At 32.7% G+C, this 9,921-nt stretch overlaps 1 long non-coding RNA gene and 1 pseudogene across 1 annotated transcript; both read left to right on the top strand.

Annotated features, from left to right (window-relative positions):
* Positions 1-2,521: 2,521 nt before the first annotated feature.
* Positions 2,522-3,046, top strand: LOC130951620 (uncharacterized). Its single transcript, XR_009074057.1, has 3 exons — positions 2,522-2,614; positions 2,703-2,789; positions 2,937-3,046. It is a non-coding gene; the product is annotated as an uncharacterized LOC130951620 (long non-coding RNA).
* Position 3,047: 1 nt separating this feature from the next.
* On the top strand, positions 3,048-6,343 carry LOC130980467 (peptide chain release factor 1, mitochondrial-like; annotated as a pseudogene).
* The last annotated feature ends 3,578 nt before the right edge of the window (positions 6,344-9,921 follow it).

The following is a 9,921-nucleotide window of genomic DNA, read 5'->3' as shown; positions in this document are numbered from 1 at the left end:
ATTTAAATATTTTTATGATTATTTAATACGAGAATTATTCCTTTCATTTTAATCCATTTTACATTCCAATAATCATGTCTTCTTTTAATTCCTTTTCATATGTTATGGATTTGTTATTTACAATGAGCGAGTAATTCCCCTCACTTGATGGGGAGTTGATTGAAAGAAACTCTTGAGTTGGAAGGATTGAAAGAGAATTTGTAATTTGAATAATTATTGGATTGCTCTCTAGTCACTAATACCAACTCATTTTTATTAATTGAATTGCAACTTGTGAACAGACATAGCATTCCAATTTGTTTGACTTTACCTTACTTAGTAAAGGATAATTAAACAAACCAATCTTTAATTATTAATTACTCTGAGAGAATTCCAGCAACATTAGAGATTCTAACTGATCAACTCTAAGTTAAGGCTTTTTATTTACATTATTCAATTCTATTAACTTTAAATTTTCCTGTTACAAAATTCACTTCTTTGAAAACCTCTGGTTAAGAAAATAGCACACTTTCTGCAACTCGTTGGGAGACGACCTGGGATTCATACTCCCAGTAATATTTAATTTAAATTTTCTGTGACACATTTTAAATTGATAGGAAGATTTTGGTGAGTTAAGAACTATACTTACAATGCAACCATTTTAATAATTTTTAATTCACCAATTTCCGCTCACATCATGGTGGTGCTGTTATGGGGCCTTTACCCTTGTCTTGGATGGCAGCCTGAGAAGAAGAACCAGCCATTTTTCTAGGAGAGGAAGTAAGAATGAAGGTTGAGGGTTTCTGTGAAGAAATTTTTAATACAAGAAAAGTCTAGAAAATAGCGAAGTTCGAGAAGTTCGAACAAGGGAGAAAGTGAGAAATTTAAAGTATCACTGTAGCCATTACTATAGAAGAAATGCGAATAGAGGTAACTTCACGAGGAAGATGAAGTGGTAGAGAGAGAAAAAGCGTAAGTCTTGGGAGACGTGTTGGTGGATCAGTAGTAATGGGGGGTTTTTAATAGCAATTGTTATTGATTTAAAAACTGACGACTTTCGGATTAAGTGCTTTATTCTTCGATAGTGTTATCAAAGGCAATCACATTAATCCAAGGGGGCAATTTGTTGATCGAAAAATATTTTCGATAAGAATGAGTTGAATCGAAATGAGTCAAGTGTGGTTTTTTGAGAAGATACGCACATGAGTATGAAGTTAGAAGTAATCGACGTTGATTTGGATTTCGATTGCTTCGTTGATTGAGTAAGCTAAATCGAGTAGGAGACTTGATTCGAGAAATTAAGTAAGGCCCTCGAAGAAACCGATCGAATAAGTCATAGAAGTGGGAAAGTTAGTAGCTTTTATTACACAAGAAAAACATGGAGAATATCTACAATCACGCGGTGGGAACGGTTACCAAGAGGAATTGCATTTCAAATTTGTAATTTTATTTAATTGTAATTAATTGTAATTCAATTGTCCGTTACGTAAGTTAGCCTATAAATATTAGGAAGTGTTAGGGAATAGGGGTTGGAACTTTTACTCAGAAAAAACACTCTAGCACTCTCACATCCCAGGAAATTCCTGAGTTTGCATTCGAGTTACACTTTCTATAGGGTTTCTTCCACCTTCTTCTTTCTTTCAATTTATTTTTTCTGTACATTTAACATTTCAGTTAATCTTATTTACTAAGTGTTCTTCACTTTCTTTGTTTAATTTATCCTTCTGTATTTTATCATTTATGTTAAGAGTTCTTTGATTTAATTAAAGGCATTTTTATTGTTTTCTTTTAATTCTGATGCAAACCTTTTCATTTACCATGTATTTAGTTTTCGAAAACTTTAATTTTTAAGTCTTATTTATTAATTTACAAATTTTTTTTATTTTTATTTTCAATATTTGTCTAATCGAAGACGTTTTAATGTACTTCTAAAAAACTGGTACTCGCACAAAGGAGTAAATTTCGCTCCCAGACTAATAGATATCAAACCACTATCGATTTCCTAAAAATCCACAAATCGAAACCTTATCGCTTTTATGGAGGAAAGTGAGAATGGAATATACATGGAGTTGGGATTCAATAGTTATATACTGGGATTCACTACTAGAAAATTAGTTATTACAGACGGATATTTCCGACGGATTTTATCCCACGGAAATACAGACAAAATTTCAGAGGGATTTTTTTGTCGGAAAACAAAAAAAATGAATTAGCATAAATTACAGACGAAAAACAAAATTCGTCGATAATTCCGTCGGTAAAATTAATTTTTTTTCGTGGGAAATGGTTACAGACAGATTTTCCGTCTGTAATTAAATAGACAAAATGCTTCATTTTATTAAATTATTACAGACAGAAAATCCGTCTCTAATTTAAAATTTTCCGTCGGAAAATTTTAATTTAAACCTAATTTCATCCCAAACCTATCGAACTCCTTTCACACACACAAAACCATATTTCTTCTTTTTCTTCCTTCCTTCTCTCTTTCTCTCTCTTCTTTCACACCCTAAAACCCTAACTAACCACAATTTCTCTCATCAAAGGCATTCGGAGCTTCGACCCCGAGAACAAGAACGTCATCACCTTCTTCAGACCCTTAACCCTAATCGTTGGCCCCAACGGTGCTGGAAAAACCGTACGATTTTTCATTTCCTCCTTGTTCTCCTATTTTTCATAACCCTAACTTCTTACTATAATACGCCATTTTCATTCGTTTTATGCAGACAATCATCGAGTGCTTGAAGCTTTCTTGCACCGGCGAGTTGCCTCCTAATGCAAGGTCTGGTCACAGCTTCATTCATGACCCCAAGGTTCCTCTCTTAAAACTTGTTGTAGTATACTTATCACTTTAGGGATTTAGGATCATGTTAAGTTCACTCATGTTATATTTTTCAAAACATAAGGATACTGCTATGGCTACTACTCATTGATTAGTATTTTGGAACTTGTTTTGGAAGGTTGCTGGTGAAACTGAAACGAAGGGCCAGATTAAGCTCCGATTTAAGACAGCAGCGGGCAAAGACGTGGTTTGCATAAGGTCCTTTCAGCTCACGCAAAAGGCGTCGAAGATGGAGTACAAGGCAATTGAGAGTGTACTTCAAACTATTAATCCTCATAACGGGGAGGTACATTGTCAACTTTACTCTTCAACTTCAACCACAAGATGTTGAGATGAGGAAACAATACAAAAGCAATATGTTGCTTTTATAATTAGTATAGGAAATTGGAAAGAGTAATGAAAGTGTTTGTTTAATCCAATGAATGAGAGACTAAGTGTTTTGGTTTACTTTGTTAACGTAATATAGTTTGAATCCAGGGTTTGCTTCTGGCTTGTGAGTTGTGATTGCCAAATTGTCTCTTTTTTTGCTTGTCTTATTAACTTGACTTACTTTGTTTGCTTTGTCAGAAAGTTTGCCTTAGCTATAGATGTGCAGACATGGATAAGGAAATTCCTGCGCTCATGGGTGTTTCAAAGGCCATTTTAGAAAATGTTATATTCGTTCATCAAGATGAAGCAAATTGGCCACTGCAGGATCCTTCCACATTGAAGAAAAAGTTTGACGACATCTTTTCTGCAACTCGGTATCATTTGTTTTACTATACAATTCCTCTTTTATTAATCTTTTGTATGAAAAAGGTTACACATCACAGATCTACTTTGGATTTTCAACTTTTGTGAGCTTTGTATAATTCGGTTAACTTGTCTTTTACATATTGTGTTTGGTCAATGCATTCTGCCCACCCAAATTACCAAATTTCTCATCATTATGAAATTCAAGTTGTCTTCCATCTTGCTCAAGTAGGTAGTACATGAAATCAGCTGTCACTACATTGTAAAATTGCTTCAGAAGAATCTTACTATCATAAGTATGAAGCAACTTTCATTTATTTTTGTACCTTAGAAAATGTTACATGTTAGAAAAAGGTGGAGATGAAGAATGGAAACTTGGCGGATGATGGAGATGATGAAGTAGGGAGCTAGCTATCACAAACAGAGGAACATGAATAATAGAGGAAGATCCATTAGGCGTAGATGTAAATGCTTGCACGGTGCTCATTCTCTCCTACAAATTTAAATCTATCACAAACAGAGGAACATGAATAATAGAGGAAGATCCATTAGGCGTAGCATGTTTCATACCTCCCACCATATTCAACCTGTTCCTGCCACATTGTTTCATTATGTAGGAAATTTGTGTAGGAAATTGATGGCTTGAAGTCACGGGTGGTTGAATGTTCCAGAGACAAAAACATGATTAATATGGCGACAGAGGAAATGGGGCAGGCCATAGAGGAAGAACGAAGACTGCAACATTTGCTGTTCAAGTCCTTACTTCCTAAGGACGATGCTGATGAAAGAAACTGCATTTTGGAGGTTAGAGCAGGTGATATGTCACTGTTGAATAAGAATATCTATTAGTTTTTATAATCAAAATTGTTCTCCGATGAATGTGTATCAAGTTGTCTTGGGTTGTGTTGATTGTTTCTTACTTTTGTTCTGTTTTGACTTTATTTGTTGCCACTTTCATTTGCTTTTACCACTTTTGACAGGCACTGGTGGGGAAGAGGGCTTCTTTGTTTGCAATGGACATCTTCAAAATGTAAGGTTGCATTTGTGTCATCCAAATCAAAAGGGAACTACTGTTACAGTTTTCTAAAAAATGATATTGTCTAACATAATACAGGTACGAAAAGTATGCTCACAAGAATGGCTGGAAATTTGAAGTAGTAGATATTGCTCAATCAGATCTTAAAGGATACAAGGTACATATTTTGTACATTCTGTATGATCTGAGTTACCTGCTTTACTCAAGTTCCTGATATAGTAGAACTGCATTTCATCCTTCATCTGATGGATTTTTTGTTTGAACTTCACTTTCTCAGGAAGCTAGTGCAGCAATTGTAGGAGATGGTGCTTTTGGGAAACTAAAATTTGAAAGTGGAATCCATAGAGTACAGGTTTTGGGAAACAGTGTTTGAACTTCACTGTTATTGCTGACTTCTTTCTTCCTTTTTTTAAAAATAAAAAACAACAAAACAAAAGAGAGTTCCTGTGACAAAAATCAGGACGAGTTCATTCCAGTGCTGTTTCTTTTGCAATCCTCCTCAGGCCGATGAGGTAATTAAATAACTAATAGCTATCATTATGAAATAGTATTTTATGTTCAGTCTAGTATGAGACAATGATATGTTTAAGTATATGCAGGTTGATGCTCAATTGAAGAATGAAGACCTAAAAATTGATACCTATAGATCTAGTGGTTCGGGTGGTCAGCATGCAAATACAACAAACAGTGCTGTTAGAATAACTCACATTCCAACTGGGATTACAATTTTTATACAAAATGAGCGTTCTCAACACCAAGTGAGTATTTTCAAAATATTGGGCATAATTTTCATTTGATAATTTTCATTCTACATATGCTTTCTTATTTTTTGACATTAATAAAGTCCGCGTGATATTTATTATTAAGGTTTCAAGATTGCAAGCTGAGAGGGATCTTAGAGCGGCATTGGAAGTTGGATTGAGTATGTCTTCAGGATAGTTTTCCAATTCACGCGGCATGGATTCCAAGGTTCTTTCATTTCTAGCAAAACTTGATATTCTTTTTCCATTCTGATTTCTTTCTCTATATACACAATCTTACAAAATCGACTTATGCGAAGACAAAGGCCGAGCTGGAGGAGATTTCACTTGCTGAAGCTGATGTTGCCAGGTTGAAGCAGAAAGTTGCAGAACTTCACCATCAACTTAACCAGCAGCGACGGCATCACTATGGTTCACTTACAGATGTGGGTGATCGATACCAACATGCCCAAAACCATCCTCAGCAGTAAGTATGCCCAAGCAATGCTGAAACCAAGTTCTAAATCGCGTTTCTTTAATTTATAAGGACCTGCTTTTTGTTTCAAAACTAGGATCTCTAGTCGAATACCCTATGTAACTTGATCTGATTTATGCAGGAGATTTCTTCAGCAAGATTTTGATTCAACTCTTGCCTTTTATAATCATGAAAGGAAACAAAGGACCGAGGTAATTTTTGTTCATGAAAACTTATTCCGCCCACCATTAACCTCATAGTTCGAGGGCCGCCATTTTCTCACTTGAAGGCCAATCTTTTATTTTGTATTTTTTATTTATTATGATAAAATCTGGCCATTGTTATGAATTAAAGTTTTCATAGCTTAAAATAACATGGCTATGCATTTTTTCTTTCATTTTCCTCAGGAAGGCTTGTTGGGCACAGATTGGAGAAATCTCAAAGGACATGTATTAGCAGCCGGTAATGGCAGTCGACAACCTACTCGAAAGCAATTTATAGTGATTCAAAAAGTACTGAGGCATCGACAAGCATGTCTATAGATGAGCTTGGTGCCGTTGACTCCGCTGCTATGCCCTCCACCTCAAGGGCTGCAGAGGTAAGAATTTAGTTCTTAAGAATTGTGCCTTGGAAAGTGCCTCTTTTTCAAAATTTCATTAACGTGTAGAACTATGAAAAACTAATTGTGTCTGTAGTCAATGCTTCTAACTTAATCTTTGTTCCAATCACAATATCACATGTCTATCTAGGACAATTTTGGCAGTATATATAGTATGATGCAGATCAAGCATTGTTCTACTCAATGAATAAATGTTCATGTGAGCTGAAAACCATTTCCAGAAGATGGTTCTATTTTTACATAGGTTGAATTATTGTGAACTGCAATTGTCTTGGAAATTATTTGACTTTCAAAATTTGAACCTGTTTCTCTTTTTATAATTTGTTTATCTGATCTCCTGCAAATGGATTATGATTTTTAATTGAAAATTGTTTGGCTTACGCAGTTTGGATCTTAGAAGAATTGAACAAGTCGCCAGGAGATTTTTAATTGAAAATTGTTTGGCTATCTGTTCATCTCATATTATTGTTTCAAACTGTGGTGAGGCTTGCTTCCGTAGCAAAGGGGAAGAAATGAAACAAACATGAACAATCAAAGTCTCAGGTAAGTTCTCAAGTTCTACTCACATCATCTGTTGATTTTATCTATAAATAAGTAAACGATGTTCTGTTGGTTAAGATTGTGATACTCTTCTCTTCTTAAGTAATCTCTATAGCTGACAGAGGGTTTTGGTAGCTAGTGGATATTACTCAACCTATTTGAGTTATAGGTTTTTTCATCTGATTTATGATATCTTGTTTCTCGTGGTGAACATTTAGGCTTCTTGCATTGGCTACTTCCTTAGCTAAGGGTATTAATAGTCTATATACTGTGAACATTTAGGCTTCTTGCTAAGGCTTCTTGCACTGGCACTCAACCTATTTTGGAGCATATATACGACTATATATTGCTTCTACTACAACTTTCTTTTCGTCTCGTATCTTTTTTTCTTACTTGATTTCTACATGCATCCATCATCCGTGTATTTACTTCTCTGCTGATCTCTCATTTCTCTCTGACCTTTTTTAAAAGAAAAGAATACACCTTTATTTTTATTTTGTTTCCTACAGGGGCTTATACTTTAAATTAACTTCTTTATTCACAATCATCGAGTACATGAGTATACTTTCTAGTTATTAAGAAGCACCACCAGTTATTAAGGAGACTCCTCTTCTAGTTCAAGATTCTGCAAAGATTGAAGCACCACCAGGTTCTTTCTCTTTTTCTCTTATTAAATTTGCAGCCCCAAATCGAAAGTTATTGGAACTAGACCAGATGTTGAGGTGAGCTTCACTTGTGAATTTGTTACTTGAGATGAAGAATACACTGTACATAGATTATGTTGTCACTATTTTTTTATTTTTGTCAGAATTTGATACTTGAAAAACAGATGAAAAATGGAAAAATATAAGGAGGCAGAGAAGCCTGAGGCAGAGGATCAATTCATGACCACACTGTTTCATTATTGTATATTTTGACTTAATTAGAGGACAATAGTTGATGTATCAATACACTTTGTTGATGTATGATTGTTACTTGTTATTATAATTGATGTATCAACACTTTGTTTATATTTTGAAATATATTGACTTGTTTGTTTATAGTACTTTTCTTTTAGTTTGATAATACGATAAATTTGTTTATTTTTTGAAATATTATAAATATTTGAATACAAATTAGATAAAAATTTGTATTAAATTTATATTTATTTTGTATGAAAACAAGTTTATTTTGTAATTGAAAAAATAAAAAAAATTATTTTACCTTATTGACGGATTTACAGACGGATTTTCTGTCTGTAATCAGAGTGTGAAATGATTTTTCAAGTTCAAATTACCGACGAAAAATCCGTCGAAAAATCCGTCTGTAATTACAGACGGAAAATTTGTCGGAAAATCTGTCGGAAAATCCGTCTGTAATTACAGATAGAAAATCTGTCTGAAAATCCGTCTGTAATTACAGACAGAAAATCCGTCGAAAAATCCGTCTGTAATTACAGACGAAAAATCCGTCGGAAAGTTCGTCGCTTTTGGGAAATGGATAGAAAATTTATAGAGGGAAAATCCGTCGGTAACTGGTAAAAATCCGTCTGTAATTTTCCGACGGAAAAAAATCCGTCGGTAAATAATTTCCGACGAGGCTTTTACAGGGGGACAAAATCCGTCGATAATTTCGTCGGTAACCAAAAATCCGTCTGTAATAAAGACTAAATCTGTCTGTAAATCTGTCTGTATTAATCTATTTTCTAGTTGTGATTCAATAGCATTAATTCGCTCTCATGAAGCTGGGATTGCTCAAATTGCTAGCCGTCACTTCCCAATGATGATGACACATTGCAGTAACAGATTTAATCGTTTATGATATGTTTAGTTTGAATTTTCAAAAGAAAAGCATTCTTTCTCTCTCAAACCTAGTCTTTGTAGAGATTGTACTGAATTATTGATATACATGCAAAAAAGTTTTGAAAATTGTAAGCCAAAAAAGTTTGTGTAAGGCTATAACACTTTGTCTCAGCATACATTTATATTTGGCTAATTAAAAAGACATATAATATTAGAAACTTGTACTTAAATAATTTCTACTTATGAAACTAGTTATCAAGTTTCAGTTTTTTTGTTTATTTTAAAAATAAATAAGAATTTTATTCAAACTTTAAGTGTTTGAAAAAAAAACTTTAAGTGTTTTTTTAAATGGTTTATCTCTAACACTGTATTTAGTTTTAAGAATATGATAAAATAAAATATTGTGAATAAGACATAAACATTAATTAATATTTTTATATTTTGTTAAATAATAAATAACATAGTTATAAAAAATTAATAAGAATAATAAAAAATATAAAAATAAGTTGTCTCTAATCAGTATTTTTATTTCTTTTACATTTTTAAAAGACTATATATATGCTAAAAATATTAACACTTAATTAATACAATATATATATCACACAATACAAAATTTTTTTTATAGGACAAATTTTTAATACACAATATATAAATTTTTGAAAGACCAAATTTGACTCACTTAACTAACAAAATATATTCGTAATAAAAATTTATGTACTATATAAAAATTTCTGTGTTATAAATAAAAATTTTTGTATTATGTGTAAATATTTTTATGTTATATCAATAAATTTTTTGCTATGTACAAAAATTTTTATACTATATATAAAAATTTAAATGCTATATTAATAAATTTTTATGTTTTTTAACAAAAAATTTTATCCTAAAAAAACGTAAAAAAAAAAAATAATAACACATATCTGCGTGTTTTTTTATTGGATTTGTACAAAACTTAATTAAACTTAACTATAATAACACTTATACATATATGGGCAATATGGCATCACCCTGTATCTATTCATATTTCATTAATTTGTCCATAATTTTATACGGCCTATAAGTCTTCTTCTCGAGCTACTGGTGCTTGGACCCTATATACATGGGTAAGTGAAAATCATGAGAAGTGATAACGAATTAACTTACCACATTTATTGTACATTTAATTAGTTGGCTCTACTGT

The sequence above is a fragment of the Arachis stenosperma genome, chromosome 1, assembly GCF_014773155.1.
Source record: "Arachis stenosperma cultivar V10309 chromosome 1, arast.V10309.gnm1.PFL2, whole genome shotgun sequence".
Lineage (NCBI taxonomy): Eukaryota > Viridiplantae > Streptophyta > Magnoliopsida > Fabales > Fabaceae > Arachis > Arachis stenosperma.
This window is presented reverse-complemented; position numbering and strand designations above follow the sequence as displayed.